General features: G+C 35.9%; 1 long non-coding RNA gene across 2 annotated transcripts; it reads right to left on the bottom strand.

Moving 5' to 3' along the window:
* Positions 1-5,465: 5,465 nt before the first annotated feature.
* Positions 5,466-14,571, bottom strand: LOC106014466 (uncharacterized). Of its 2 annotated transcripts, XR_001185805.5 has the most exons (4): positions 14,517-14,571; positions 12,790-12,864; positions 11,891-11,965; positions 5,466-6,667 (listed from the first exon to the last, which is right to left on the bottom strand). It is a non-coding gene; the product is annotated as an uncharacterized lncRNA (long non-coding RNA). The 2 variants fall into 2 exon arrangements; XR_011809354.1 differs by lacking the exon at positions 11,891-11,965.
* Between the last annotated feature and the right edge of the window lie 2,471 nt (positions 14,572-17,042).

The raw sequence follows: 17,042 nt of genomic DNA, 5'->3' as shown, positions 1-17,042 counted from the left end.
TTGAGATCCAGAACCCTGCACCCATCCCAGAGCAGAATAGTATTATTTAAATGAGAAATGTGGGAGAAGCCCTATCCTCAAAGTGAGAATTATTTAAAGGTCACATAAGGGGTGAAGCAAACAAATGAAAATAACTTTTGTATTCCTTATTTATCACTTAAAGATTGTGATGTTGAACAACTACATATACTGAGCAGCGGATTTTGAGACGAGTCAGGAAATTCTTTCACTATTTTATGAAAATGTTCTACTATAATAAATAACTAAATTTAGAATTATATACTGCTAGATTATCTAAAAAGGCATCCCATAAGCAGTAAGGCTAGCTGAACTCTAAAAGAACCATATGAACTACAATAGCTTTGAGACACCTCCTTGACATCGATTATCTCCATGCTTCATTTAGTAAGATAATTTTATACCAGAAACAAATATCAGCAGCTTCTGTGCTCTCATAGATGATGTTAGATTGTCTGTGGGAGCAGTGTCAAGAGGTTACACTTCTAATGCAAAAATGATACAATCAAGGACACCAAAGGGCTCTTTTGCCATCATTCAGGATTTTTTTACCTGAGGAATTTAGATTTAAAACTGCAGATTTAAAACCTCAGAAGCTAGAAGAAGACATGCTTAAAATTGCACTTGTAAATGTATAACTATTCCATTAGAAAAAAAAAAAAAAAAAAAAAAAAAAGAAAAGAAAAAAAAAAGTAATTGTTTACTGGAACATGCATTAGTTCTACTGTGGTTTTGAGCTTGGGCCTATTATCAAACTTCTGAGTTAAAGCATAAACAAACAAACACACACACACAAGGAAACCTGTAATTTAATGATATATTCCACAAATTTTGAATACTGTATTGAGAAAGAAAAAGAATACCCCACCACAACCAGCTCTCCAGCTTTCAGAATTGTCTAAAACATGTCTAATTATTCCTCTGTGTAAAACAGCAGGCATTTCTTTTACCATAGTTGTACTACTTCCTTGCCTCTTAATCATATTTAATTATAAAAATGGTAAGCCACAGTGCATGTGTGTTACTTTGTCATAGAAAGAGATCAGGTTAGTCAAGCAGGACTTGACTAAACCCATGCTGACTGGGCCTGACTGCCTGGTTGCTCTGCAAGTGCTGCATGATGACACTCAAGACAATCTGCTCCATGAGCTTCCCTGGCACTGAGGCCTCTTAGTTTGATCTCCTGATCTCCTTCTATGACAAAGTGACATGCTGGGTAGACGAGGGAAAGGCTGTGGATGTGGTCTACCTTGACTTCAGTAAGGCTTTTGACACTGTTTCCTACAGGATTCTCATTGAGAAACTGCTGCTCTTGGCTTGGACTGGCATACGCTTCATTGGGTTAGAAACGGGCTGGGTAGCCATGCCCAAAGAGTCATGGTGAATGGAATTAAATCCAGTTGGAGGCCAGTCACTAGTGGAGTCCCTCATGGCTCAGTACTGGGGCCAGTTCTCTTTAATATCTTTATCGATGATCTGGATGAGGGGATCGAGTGCACTTTCAGTAAATTTGCAGACGACACCAAGTTAGGTGCGAGGGTAGGAAGGCACTGCATTAGGATCTGGAGAGGCTGGACCAGTGGGCTGAAGTCAACCGTATGAGGTTCAACAAGGCCAAGTTCTGGGTCCTGCACCTGGAGCACAACCCCAAGCAGCGCTACAGGCTGGGAGATGAGCAGTTGGAAAGCTGCCTGGCGGAGAAGGACCTGGGAGTATTGGTGGATAGTCGGCTGAATATGAGCCAGCAGTGTGCTCAGGTGGCCAAGAAGACCAACAGCATCCTGGCTTGCATAAGAAACAGTGTGGCCAGCAGGTCTATGGAAGTGATTGTTCCCTTGTACTTGGCTCTGGTAAGGCCACACCTTGAGTACTGTGTTCAGTTTTGGGCCCCTCACTACAAGGACATTGAGGTGCTCGAGAGAGTCCAGAGAAGGGCAATAAAGCTGTTGAGGAGCAGCTGAGGGAGCTGGGATTGTTCAGCCTGGAAAAGAGAAGGCTCAGGGGCGAGCTTATCACACTCCACAGGTACCTTAAAGGAGGCTATAGCAAGGTAGGGGTTGGTCTGTTCTCCCACGTACCTGGTGACAGGATGACAGGGGAATGGGCTAAAGTTACGCCAGGGGAGGTTTATGGTGGATATTAGGAAGAACCTTACTGAAAGGGTTGTTAGGCATTGGAATACATGTAGGCTGCCCAGGGAAGTGGCGGAGTCACCATTCCTGGAGGTCTTTAAAAGACGTTTAGATGTAGATTTTAGTGATATGGTTTAGTGGAGGACTGGTTAGTGTTAGGTCAGAGGTTGGACTAGGTGATCCTGGAGGTCTCTTCCAACCTAGATGATTCTGTGATTCATGTTTTCACTGAAACCTAACAAAGAATTCCACTCCTATCATTAGAATTCATCTACTTAGTGATCAAACACTTGTTAATTTTTCTTGAAATATTCTTTCAGTCATGAACAAGGTTTGTTTCTATGTAAAATCCTTGTAGACTATCTTTTAAAAGAACAAAAACAGAAATATTTTGTTTACTTCATTATTTTAAGAAAATTATCTGTGAATAATTTCTATTAAAATGTTAAAGTAATTGAAGTCCTTAATATTTATACAACTTCTGAAAACACAAAGATAGCTGATTTCTAGATATTACTACCATTGAAAAAGTAATTAAATTATTTTTTTTCTCCCTACTAGGTATTTCAAAAGTAATCAGTCATTCGGAGCAGATATTTTTTTCCATTTTTATGCAAGACACCATGTATATTCCAGTTTCAGATGTTGGTCTTGAAAAGTTGTCTAATTAAAAGTTGTCTCTATATCTGAGTGTCCTATTGAATGGCTTAGATAATTTAAAAGACATTGAAGTATCTTTTAAAATCCATTGCTGAGCAATGTGAATTGAGAAAATTCCTGACTTGTGTAATGTTTATAATATGACTCTTGGAAAATACATCTAATGTATATATGCTAAGCCCCTCACTTTCAACTAGTCTATATTCAGGAACAAAAATACATTGATATGTAACAAAACCTTACAAAATGCAGAAAAACTCATCTGGCATTCCCTAAGCCCATTGGCAAGTGCCACTGAATTTGAAATCAGGCACAGAAAAAGACAGACTCATGAAGCCTACATTTTTGGAGCTGTAGCAGTCGATTTATTCTGCACCTAGGTCTACATAAATAGCAAAGACAGATGCATAATGCTAGTGCCAGTTTTACAAAACATTATCCCAGTCAGCAAGATGCTGCAATAAATAAGTTAATCACTATTAATGTCTTTGATATTCATAACAACATTAATCAAGATGAATTATTGTGGAGTTAATGTGAATACAATATGAATTACCAATGGTATTTATTTGTAATGCAGCTTTTGATGACAGCTTCGGCCTCTTTCACTCTATATGGAGTTGGAACAGGATGATCTTTAAAGGTCCTTTCCAAATCATTGTGTGGTTCCATGATTATTCCACACAGACTGTGGACTTTCATGCTAGTGTTGATACTGATAGACAATTTTTTCCCCTCAGATTTCTATGCTTGCAGATGTCTGTCAGAACAATGGGCAACCCAATTTATTTCTCCTTTCAGTTTTTTTCCCCAACTAGAAAGACTTGTAAAAAGATTGTCCCGACTAACTAGTGATAAACAGTCACATTTCCAGATTGACTTTTCCTGTAGAAAAACAGTATTTTATGTTTTCCAGTCTCAAATACAATGAGATAAATAAAGCTTCTCATACATAATTCAGAAATCAAGGAAAAACAAACTCCTTCACATGAACTGATAGATGTCTATAAATTTGGAATACAAATTCTTGAATTTCAATAGTAATTTATAACAAATGTAAACCACCAGTATAACTTTGTGTCGTTAACTCATCATAACAATATGACTTCTTTCAGAACTACGATACACATTAGAGAGTAACCAATGGTCTTAAGTCCTATCTATATGTAAAATCACAGTTATTGACTCTAGTACGAGGAAAAAAAAGGATTGAAAACTACATTAACAAACAAAATTCAAAGCCTACAAGGTTTAAGTTCTGGTTCAATAGTTTCTTTCACCGTGTAAACATCCTTTGAGTCTTTGGGACAATGTTCTCTGTATTTCATCAATGAAAACATCAGGTTTAATAAAAGCTTCCAGTACTTTTTTTTTTTTTTTAATTTGTAATTAAGCGAGACCCTGCCATGGTGAGATTCAGTGATAGGATTCCAACTCTCACTCAATAAGTATAATTTTAGCATCAGACACCAGATGGAAATGCATTAAAAATGTGTATAACTTCCATGTACATATGTCTGTATGTATATAAATGCTGTGTATAGATACACGTGTTGTAATTCTCTAATTGGACACCAGATGGTAACGCATACTAGAGTAGAATTACTAGCCTTCTAAGGTCAGAACCATTGCTATGGAGGTGAAAACTCACTTGCATAGCATGACAAAATGCAAATGTACGATGAAGTTTTCCATTGAAAGAAGGTGGAGGAAGAAGGTTCATGTGTCTATTTTGAAGTGTCTAGGTGCATTTTAAAGTTAGTCACTTTTGTGCATTTAATTTAGTTCCAACATGTTTTCTTAGCATGCCTTTCAGTTCAAATATGTGAGGAACAGTTCTGCTGTAACTGCAGTATTGTGGCATATGGAAGTACTTGAATGGTAAATATGAAGTACTTTCCTAACTTCCACAATTTGTTCCACTGAAGCCAAAATCTCCAGTTCAAATGATTCCAAAGAAACAAAAAGTAATTGTGACACCGCAAATACATTTTTACTAACAAATGTAATATAAACTTTAAGTTACAGGTTTGCTAACAAAGACTGTAGGCTATATCTGTAAAACATATAGTTCCTAGTTTTCTGGTCTTCCTCCAAAATAAGTTAAAAGTTTAGAAATTTTTTTAAAAAATAATCCTTTGTATTAGGTTCTAAATGAACGAAAGAGCAATTAAAAGATTCAGGTGTCCCTAATCAATCATCTTTCTTGAAGTAATTAAAATTATTTTAATTTATGTCAAGTAATTGCCAGGTGGGAATATGGGAATATCAGGCTTCATTAATGGTACAAGTAAATCCATAGAATGAAAAAGATATATTCACATCTTCTAGAACTCACACTTTTTCCATGACAAGATTATTCTCTTTACCTATTTGTTTTAGTTAGCTGATGAGTACAATAAAATCAATAACAAAAATGGAAACCAGGTAAAGATACCTCAGGAGAAAACTTTTGGTACATCAAATCTGAAAAAAAAAAAAAAAAAAAGCAAATGCCACCACCTTTGTGCTGTAACATTTTACTCAATTTGCTTTGCAGTTGTGCAAAAAGATAGAGGCCATGACTTCAGGCACCAACAAAAAAATGCATGTTTAAGAAGCACACAGAAGTCCAACAGGATCAAAACAGTAGGTCATAAAAGGTACATGAGAATGTTGCATTTCTGAAGAAAACATTTTATTTACTTATTTAATTGAAGTTCAAATAATTACACAGTTTACATGAAATTCAGCCTATTTCATTTTACTTTTTACTTTATTTCCACCCTTTGTTTTGTCACCTGCACTATTCCAATTCTTAGAACCCATCTACAATTGCATGCTGAAATTGTCAATAAAAATACATTGAAGAATACCAATAACTCACACGTACCACAGCAGAAAAAATTCAACATTCACAGAAACATCTGTTTGATATTCAGCATATTCCTTGTATATTCCAGGTATTCAGAACTCATAGTTTGGTACAACTAAAGGTATTTCATTTGACACAGCTATATGAATTGATTTACTGAGTTCCACATTATAATAGCGAAATCAAAATTTTACACATCCATAAAGGTGCTACTGAAAGCGTATTAAAATGCCCAGAGAGTACTGAATGAAAATTTACTAGACATTTTAGCATAAGATATTATGAATGAGAATGCTATGAATTCATAAGCTAAAGGGAATCCTCAAGTTTTTAAAGCAGCCCCCAAAAAAGTTAAAAATCTTTCCAGTAATAAAAGTATTTTTTTTTCTCTTTATACAGTTGACACAAGAACCATTGTTTACTTATAAAAAGAACTGACTAATTTGCTGAGGACTGTGAAGAAAATCATGACAGAGTTTGAAGCATTATGAGAATCCCCTTGAAAAGTACCATTTTAAAATGGAGCAGTTCTACAGAGGTTTTTATAGATTTTCACTTTATCTTATAGTTTGAGCAAGTTGATACTTGGAAAGTTGCTACTATTACATGTAACACATATTAGTGGTACCTTTATAAAATTCAACTATCTTACTTCATGTTGCGCTTACATCTGCTTTCTTTTGATCTACTTTTACTTATTTGTTGAATAGTGATTGATGACATATAAAATTTGTATTATTAACTATCAATGAACTATAGGACATAACTATGCTGTTTGGAAATGTCTAGAAAAAGGAAACTGCAAAACCTAGTGAGTGCCACTTGTGATACAGACCAAGAAGTATGAAGCATTATGAAGAAATTGCATAGAGTTTTGTCATATAGCTTCTACTAAAAATGTTAAACTTCCAGTAATGCTTCCCTATCATACACGTCTATACTCCACATAGAGCATGTTCTCTTGGTCCTTCTGAATTTCTTCTTTCAAGTTTTAAGACTGCTTCTAAAAAAGACAACCACCGACAGTTTTCAGTTAGTACCCATGTATTTGTTTCTTGAATAAACACATCTCGTGCTTACTAAAGAAACCTTTGCTAGGTAATCAGATGAGTTTACACAAAATGAGAAAAAAAAAAAAAAAAAAAAAAACAAAACATGGGTGCAATTGTATACATTTAAAGCAGAGGTTCAACAACAGACTGCTTATATAGCCAACTTTGTTTCTTTTTCCAAGTTATTCTGTATCTCCTACATTGATCAGAGGCACAATTCAAAGAATGGACCTCTATTTTTGTCTGGTTAGAAATGTTTATAAAGCTGAGAAATTGTTCACAACACTTTTGAAATGAAAGGTTCCATAAAAATCCTTAATTGTCACATTATAATCGTTGAGTATGGCATGTTTTTGAAAATATTCTTTAATTTTAGGTTTGCAATGCAAAGCAAAAACAAATAAAACAAAACAAAACAAACAAACACAAAATAGATCTAAATATCGTGTTCCTTAATATACAACTCACATTGCTAAATTGTCCTTAGCTAGGGATCATTAGGTGGTTTTATGTACAGAGAAAATAAAATTTTTCAGCAGAAATAGAGTGATGCAGTCATTATTTTGGTCTGCTGGTTTCTAGACTTCATTTTTCACCTTATAAGAAACATCGGGTACAACATAACTTCAGTAGAGTAAGAAAGGGCATCCCCTCAGGTTCTGCAATTTTGATGATCCAAGGTTTCTAGTGAGCTGGCAATTGACATTGATTAGCATTAAAAGGCAGTGAAAATGCACAAACTGTGCTGAAGCTTTCATTGTTAAGCATCATCTGCAACTGCAGTGTTTATTGGGGCAGAATTTGTGCTTCACTGAAAGTTAGATATTAATTTCAGAAACCACGTCTGTTACATCTTGTTCTTTCAGTTAAGGGACCACTTGGGAAAGAACAAACCTTTTTCTTTCTCATTTTAGAGTTGTGTTTAAGAAGCACACTGGAATCACCAACTTGTATTTAGCTTCCAGAAACGTCAGGTTACAAATTTGCCAGCAGACAGTATTTCTGTCTTACATGATGTTAAGTTGCTGCCAACTGAGTGCCTTTTCATTCTCCATCATTCAGCCATATGTCTTCATTAGACTAGCCCATATCTACTGTTGCACTGTCCACTGACCCTGGCTCCTTGATAAATTGGTGGAAAGTATTTCTGGAGATCAGACTTACTTTTTATAATTTGAAATTATCCAGCTTCATCAGCCCACCATTAGAGTATAGAACCACCAGGTCTACTTCCCAATACTGCTCTGCCACCAGCAGCTCATTCTGTCAGTAATACAGTGTGGTAATTTCTTCTTGATCAAGTGGTTATTCAGGACCAAATTCCAGCCCAGACAACAAGAATTAAAGGAGAGCATAGATGGCAATTTTTCAAAGTGACAGGACTCCAGATGCCATAAAGTTCCCATGCTCCAAAGCTGGAAACTAAAACAAGAGTAACCCAGAATAGGTAATAGGGTCAGGGAAAAGAAAGCCTTAGCATATCCACAGAAATATCAATATATTGGTTATATAATATGGGGCAAGTGTCAATCTGATAGAGAGTAGGAAGGCCCTGCAGAGAGACCTGTACAGGATGGGTCAACGGGTAGAGGTCAATGGGATGAGGTTCAATACGGTTGAGTGCCGGGTCCTGCACTTTGGCCACAACAAACCCATGTAATGCTACAGGCATTACATTTCAGGCAGAGTGGCCTGAAAACTGTGCAGAGGAAAGGGATCTGGGGGTGCTGACTGATGCTTGCTTGAACATGAGCTGGCAGTGTGCCCTGGTGACCAAGAAGGCCAATGGCATACTGGCTTGTATCAGGAACAGTATAGCCAGCAGGTGATTGTCCTCCTGTACTCTGCTCTGGTGAGGCCATACCTTGAGTACCGGCTTCAGTTTTGAACCCCTCAAAAGATAGCAAGGCCCTGGAATGCATCCAGAAAAGGGTTACGAAGCTAGTGAAGGGTATGAAACACAAGTCCTGTGAGGATCAGCTGAGAGAAGAACTGAGGTTGTTTAGTCTGGAGAAGAGAAGGGGGCAACCTTATTGCTCTCTACAACTACCTGAAAGGAAGGTGTGGGGGATCTGGGAGTTGGCCTCTTCTCACAGATAACTAGTGATAAGACTAGAGGGAATGGCCTCAAGATGCACAAGGAGGAGGTTTAGGTTAGAAATTAAGAGACGTTTCATCTCAGAAAGAGTAGTCAAGCATTGGAACAGGTCACTCAAGGGAGTAGTGGAGTCACCATCCCTGGGGGTGTTTAAGGAAAGGTTGGACATGGTGGTTTGGAACATTCCTTTTTTAAAATGTATTATTTGTCAATAATGGAATTAACTCATTTTAGAAAATAACTCTTGCTGCAAGCTGTTACCACATTAAATTTGCATGTTAAGTTATAGAACTATGTTTTCCTAGTTTATTGGAATACCCAAATAAGGAGAAATACATCTCCCTTTATCCCACAGAAACTTACTTTTAAAATACCTCCAGTGAAGGCAATTTCACTGGTAATGCATGTTAATTTTCAAGGCTTTATCACTGTTATATATGTAATAGATTATTACCTCCACCTGAACAGTGTAGCAAATGATAAGTAGTATGGTCTAGCACAGGAAACAAAATGCACTAAATAAATTAAAAAAATACTACAGAGAATATATGCTTGTTTATCAACAGAAGCATGAGCTAGCCAAAGTATCAACAATAGCAGAAAAATGTAACATGCTTTATTTTTGTCTTCCAGTTTTTTCCCCTCATGTTGATCTCTTTCACTACTGCATTGAATAATGCAGTATACTACAAAACACGTAGAAGAGTTCTGACTCATTTGGCCCTAAAGTATTTTGTCTGACATTGGTTATCTGTTTGTTTTTCTTTGTTTGTACAAGCACAGAAGATGTTCAGGCTCAGTCACAGATAACTTCTTTAGAATTGTTTAAAAATAACAGAATAACAGTACAGTAAATTCCACTCCTTGTTCAATACCTACTTTTTTTTTTTTTTTGTCTGCAGCCTAGTGATTCAGAAGTAGGACATTTAATGACTTTACTTACAATTAGGATACCAGTGCAAGACATGCACAGATCAAAATTGTGTATCAACAGACTTAAAAAAAAAAAGTCAATGAAGCATCAAGACCTCCTATGTAGTATCCACAGTATCTCTCTGAATGGAGAGAAAAGTAATTTATTTTAGTGATTTTGGCCCTTAAAAAGTACAGCCAGACACTTAACTAAATTGAAGGAACTTCATTCAGAAATTCTCCCTAGAATAAAAAGCATTAATGTTATTATTTTGTTATTAACGGACCTGACCCGCTTCATATTTTAGACATTTCAGTAGTGTTTCATCGAAAAGATTCAAAACATTTTGCTATTTATGCTAGCGACTAGCACTGTTTGTGCCTCCCAGCTGTAGTTTCCATTCTGAGAACTCAGCCATTCACTCCAAAACCAATCAAAAAGCACCATCTCTGTGATCACCTCACTTACTTCCTTGGAATGCAATGCAGGTCATCATGCATACCGATTAGATGGCAATTTGGGGTTTTCATCTCAACTGAGTCCCACAGGAGTATAATCAGTGGCACTCAAAACACCTCTATACACAGAACTGAGTCCTCTCATGGCAATTAAGCAGAAATGGTTAGTTTCTTACTCCAAGAGGCTAAGACTTTAGGTAATACACAGAGTCTGGGGGCTTATGACAAATACCTATCCACATAGGTATTTATAGGCACCTAAGGAACTTACCTAGAACACAACTAGACATACATAAAGAAAGTATTTTGTGGAACACCTTGAAATTTAAGTCCCAGAGGCCAACAGCCATTATTCCTATAATCCATTTCTGTACTTAGCCAAACAGGCAAGCTCTCTGTAGGCTTAGTCAAGACTTACATATTTAGATCCTGAGGTGGATTAATTCCTATTAAGATTCTATTACATGTTACATTTATGCAGTATTTTAATTGTAAATGAATTAGAGAAAAGGTTCATCATATTTTTCCAAAAGTTTCAAACTGTAAAAGTATATCTAAACCAATTTTGGTATATTGATAAACTTTAAAACTTAATTCTGAAAAGTAATTAAACACTGACTTGTATTAACAGTTACTTTTCAACTATAACTTTCTTTCACTAGAATTTTCATATCAGACCTTCTAACAAGATGCAGTGTCTTTGGAGTTGCAGGGGTGTGTGTGGAGGGGTTAATAATAAAAAAATGGGAGCAGGAAGCCCTGCCTTTAGTACATTCATAAGGCACCATCAAACAATTCAAAGATAAGCCACATTTTCTGTTTGATAAGTTAATGCTTATTTTATTATTTCCTGTCTATAGCTGTTGACAATTCTGATTAGAATACATGTCACTTACAACAGAGGAGTAAGTATCCAAAATACATATATACACACACACACACATACATGACTGCTAATCTGAACATATAGAGAAGTGCTACCCTGGAAGTATCTGAAAAAGAAAGGTGGGCTTTTTATTATTTAAAACAAACAAACAAAAAACTTCAATCTTTGAAGTGGTTAAGATGACACTAGAATTTAGGATCACAATTTACACACTCTGGGTCACTGAATGATACCACTGTTTGTGTTTTTTTTTCTTTTCTTTTTTTTTTAAGACTGATTTACCAGTAGAGACCAAAATTTAAGACTAAAAATCTAAACAGACTCTCCTTAGCGAGATGATCTCTTTTCTTAATGTGAATCATTAATTTATTTAAATGATTTATAGCAAAATTGTATACAACATTTGAGAATAAATTATAGAAGAGTGAAGAAAGAAGTCTACTATGTGCTTTTATTTTATTCAACAGATTTGTTCCCTCATGCACAGCAGTGCACTGAACACCCATATTCCAGCAACAACTTTTCTTAACTTTTCTGAATTGCAGAAGCCAAGGATAAGGTTTCTCAAAAAATTGACTCTATTACAAAATCATTGAGTCTTATTTTCTTTCTGAAACAACAAAAAAAGAAGAAGAAAAAAAGTAGTTTCAAAAACTTTTGATGAAAAAAAAAAAATAATAATTTCCTCCTTTTCTAGATATAGTAGTGTCTTAGTATTCAACAGCCTGCATGCATATGTATTTCTTTCCTAGAAGACAAATGCATTTTTCCCTCTTCGAGAATCAGCTAAGGTTTGTGTAAGAAACCAACAGAAAGTACCTGCAAGTTGATCTCCCGTCTTGAATTCAAAAGAGCAGTGGAACCACAGAAATATTAAGAGTAGAGTATGTTTTCCTATATACAAAGTAAATTGATATTAAAAAAAAAAAAAGTCAGAAAGATCTTCTAGGGTGATGACTGAAGTGAACAATATTTTATTCAGTGAAATAAAACTCAGTCTCTTCTGAGGTAATGTGGCTGTATTTTTCATTAATGACAATTGCACAGAAGGAAGAAGTACTAATGAAATAAACTGGGAAAGCACCATCAATGCAGAAAACGCTTATCCTTGAGGTGATTTGCTGACTACACTACATAAGAAAAGGGTAAAAGTACTATGATATTGCATACCAAGCCCAGCGCTTGGATATCAGTAAATGACTGGCTGTCAGAAATTACTGGGAAGGTAATTGCAATTATAGGATGTATCACACGTTGTCTAGTAAGATACTTCCACCAGATATTTCCACCAGATATATTTAATAATTACATTGTACAGGGCATTGGTAGGACTAGGTGATCTTGGAGGTCTCTTCCAATCTAGATGATTTTGTGATATTTAACATAACAATGCATTCAGCTTCCTTGAATATACACACGCACCTAAAAATTGAGAAAATGCTTAGAAAGGTTGCATAGTATATGTCTTAGAGTTACTCATTCAAGACCTTTCTCATTTTATATTAACCTCGCAAAACAGGCTGAGGAGAAATAGAGCTTTCTTAAATAAAGGTCTGGGTGCAAAAGAAAAAAGAATTCTTCCTTACTTGAGATAACAGTACAAAAGTTCTTTACCATAAATTCTATATAAACACAGTTGTCTAGTAATCTAGTCATTGCAATATATATGAAAAAGTGATATGACTTCTTTAGAACCATTCTGTGAGTTAGATACTCACTTTACATTGAGAAACCAACTGAAAAGGCGACACATGTATCTATTTTGCAGAACTTGAATTCAAGGTCATTTCCTTCTAGAGAAGAGAAATTTTACCATAGTTATTTTAATGTATAATCCTCAGTGGTTTTGTTTTAGTAAATAATATGCAGAAGAGCCTACAATAACAGTTTAGTAATATCTGTTAATTTACGAAGATAAGTGGATGGAAGGAACCCCTTGGATCCCCATCTTTGGATACCTATATGTTTGTTACTTTGCTAACAAAGGTTGAGTTTGAGAAGTAAAAAGAAAGCCTAGTAGTTCTTATAGTTGTCTCTAACAAGAGGCACACTTTATATGGATCCAACCACTCTCTTACTACTTTTCCCCACTGTGTAGCTTCACTACAAGCCTTTTAATTACTTCATACCTAAGAATTCATCAGATGGTTGTAGTAAATTGTGATACAGAAGTGAAAATATTTAACTATTACAGGTGGCAAAACTAACGATTTGCTATTGAATGTAACTGATCTCTAGTATTCTCATAGTATACACACATGTATATTTTGAACAGTCTGGTCTCTTCAAATTTTGAGTCACCTCTGGTAGTTATAATTAAAGGTTGCTGGTAACCACTGTCTACTTGAACTAGAAATTTTTTAAAAACAAACAAACAACAGAAAAATGCTGGAACTTATATATACCTGAGTAGAAATGGGGCCATTAACAAATCAATCCAAGTTTAGCTTTGACAAGCTAACTCATCTGCCCAGAAATAGCAATCAGAACTCAGACAACAGGCAATACATTGAACCTTTTTTCCATTCTATAGTGTTACTTATTGTAATCACAGTTACTTTATGACATAAACACATCTCATTCTCATGTACTCTATCATTACTTCACTACATTTACTGCAGCCTTTCAAACTCAGGCCTGCCTTTATACAGTACAAGATATACAATATTTGATACTGAATAGCTGAACTAGAGCAAGTAATGATCAAGTTTCTATATTTTACTAACACAAGCTGCTTAGATATATTCATACTTAAACATGTACTGCCACCTGTGGTCCAGGCAACAGCTTTAATCTTACTGACATTTTGTAGAGGCAGTAATGCTACTCTTTTGCTATGGATTAGAAGAAAAAGTATTTTTTAAAAAATGGAGTATTAAAACAAATATAACTCACATTTTATTTGATACTACAACGTCTTGATAGAAAGCAGATCCTTGATTCTTAAAAAAGCAAATAACCAACAACTCTGATGAATTTTTCTCTTTTGGAGACAGAACTTTAAATTTAAGTAATCAAGGACTAGTTTTTTCTCACACAGCCTTGTTGGAGAAACACTTTTGTAAAGAAATATTCATTTGTTTCTGTCACTCTTCTTTCACCACCCTTCATGCTTAGTTTTCAAAGAAACCTTTGAGTAGAAATGGTTTTGTTAAGTGATGTGATGCAACCTGGTGCTGCTCATCATTAGTGCAAAGTCTTAATTTGTTTAGACTTGCATACTTGAATCCAAATTGAAAGCAAGCAGCTCCAAGAAAATACTATAGCAAAATAGATGAATAGAACAAAAAAAAAAGTAGAGACTTCCTGAATGTTCCTGCAAACTACCAGACCCTCACTTGTCTATCTTCTACCAAAACTTAAGCCAGCACCATAGTAAACCTGAATTTTCCTTAAACAGATATGAAGCCTTTATCACTTCCATGTTTATTCAAACTCACAGTACCTGCAAAGCTGCCAGAGTCCTGCTTGTCTCTCCCCTTGCCACCCTGCCACCCCCCAAAGCTCCACAATGTCTTCCTCTACCCCTTTAGAGACCATATAGCTTGTGCTACAATCTAACAGTAATATGGTGCAGCTGTGAGACCTTCAGATGCTTGTATTAGAAGATATATTGGGGGGACTTGTCCACATCATCCAGCTCCCATTCCATTTGAACATACCTGCATTTAATTCAGGCATTTGCCCTTTATTCTTATCTGACCTGTTGCAACTGTGTCTATTCTCAGCCTTGTACCTGATCTCAGATCAAATTTTTTTACTGCAGACTTTCATGCTGGTCACTGAAATGCTGGCCATGACTGGTCAACATCCCCAAAGATGCCCTTCCCTTGTCAGGTTCTCTGCAACTGCATCCCTCAGCAGGTAGGGCATTGTCTCACTGCCCGGCTGTCATCCTTGGCTGCCAGCTCACCTTGTCCCTGGCAATTACCTCTAGTCTCGTCATTTTCTATGACAAAAAGGAGACTTGCTGAGAGCTGCAATGTGAAACTACAAAAAATACATTTTGGTGGCTCAGGTTTTTCAAAAACTCAGTATAAAATACTGAGTTTTGTAGTTAAAATCCAAGGTACTACAGATGGTAGCCATAATTGGGACTTAAAGCCAACAACTGTCTACCCCTTGAAAGTGAAACAGTCACATTTATGAGTTCTAGGCCAAGAAAATTCTAACGTGTCTAACTGCTTTAGGAAATGAATTACCAACATTTGCATAGGAACATAAATACCTACATGCCTTAGGTAGACATTTGGCTATGTCTTAAGCCTCATCTGATTTTAATGAAAATGAGGTTTTGAATATGGACCATGAAAAACTAACTTGTTTAAACACACAAATTAGCTGCCCCTAATCTAGAACACCACATACAAGCTCCTATATTCCATCCTCAAAAAAGATTTCTGAACTTATTACAGTCTCTGTAAATATGCTCTGAGTAGGCCTTCTTTGTCAGTGGCTGAGCTAAAAAGGATAAGTAGCACTAGATGGCAAAAGTCAAGGTCTCTCAGCTACAACAGTTCCTGCACTTAAAAAGGACCTTGAGTAAAGTCTTGCAACATTACAGAAGTTTTTAAAACAGAAAATGACCACCCTTGAGCATCTTGAGTTATTACATTGCAAAATATTCTCATGCATGTGTATGAAAACAAATTCCCCAAAGGAAAACTTTAAATCCAAAAATAAACTCATTAGAACCTTTTATTTGTGAGTGGCAAACATTCAGTTCAGGGTCATTTCAGGCTAGGTAAACATCAAGAACAGCTGCTGACGGTACCTGAATAACTCAAAGCTCAAGACCTGTAAAACCTCTTGAGAGATTTTTAAGGTCAGATTTTATTCTGTTAATGTAACTCCTCTTTGGGAAGATTTAGAAGTTGATGAAAATAATAAATAAATAAATAAATATTTATTTATATATACTTTATATATATGAATGTGTGTATATATATTTATATATATATATAAAGTATCTAGTGTGTATATATGTACATATATATACATATATATACACACGCATACATACTTTAAACCAAGAAAGGTGTCAGAGCTTATTAGAAGTGGTCTCTATTTCTCATTCTGCCGTCCCAACAAGTGGGCTGGGGTGGGCAAAAGGTTCACAGGTGACACTGCTGGGACAATTGACAATAATTGACCTAAAGAATATTCCATGAATAGAAGACTGTGCTCAGCAATAAAACTGGGGGATGATCTTTCTACAGCGGCTATTGTTCAGAAGCTGGCTAAGCATCAGTCTGCTTGGAGGAGATTGTAAGTGATTGCCTTTGCATCACTTGCTTTTTTCCTCTTTCTTTCGCTTATTAAACTATCTCTATCTTGACCCATAATTGTTTTCATGCTTTTGCTCTTCTGATTTTCTCCCTGACCCCTTTGAGGGGCAGGAGGGTTTGTGGAGGTCAGGAAGTGTGTGTTGCTGGTAGGAACTTTGTTGCTGGCCCACCACAATGACAAAACCAGAAATTCTGCTCATGGGTTCTTTCCAGATCGCCTCTGCTTAAATTGAAGTATATACCATGAGGAGTCTTGCTGTATGGAGTCTCTGGATGCAAATGAAAATATGTGTACGTTTTTGTACAGCTGTAAAAAAATTAAATTAAAAAAAAAAAATGTTGCTCTCCCTTGCCATGTTGTGGAACTACACTGACTGCCCCAGGCCTTAACAGGCTACATTTTTTTTCCCCAGTAAATAAAATCCTTTGAGCATACATATACATAGGATAAAACAAAGGTTATGCTTGAAGTTTAAATGTCAAAAGGAGACCCTGAGAGTGCTGTCTGCATATCCCAGTTCTGGCACAAAGGTTAACTTACAGTCTCAAGTGTCATTCTGAGCAAGGCTGTTGATAAAACTCTTTCCTTCAGCACATATAAGAAATAATAATACTTATTTCTGTGCTTCTCAAATAAATCTTTTTAGACTCTAGACCCTCTTGCCATGTTCATGTTTTAATAT

The sequence above is a fragment of the Anas platyrhynchos genome, chromosome 5, assembly GCF_047663525.1.
Source record: "Anas platyrhynchos isolate ZD024472 breed Pekin duck chromosome 5, IASCAAS_PekinDuck_T2T, whole genome shotgun sequence".
Lineage (NCBI taxonomy): Eukaryota > Metazoa > Chordata > Aves > Anseriformes > Anatidae > Anas > Anas platyrhynchos.
This window is presented reverse-complemented; position numbering and strand designations above follow the sequence as displayed.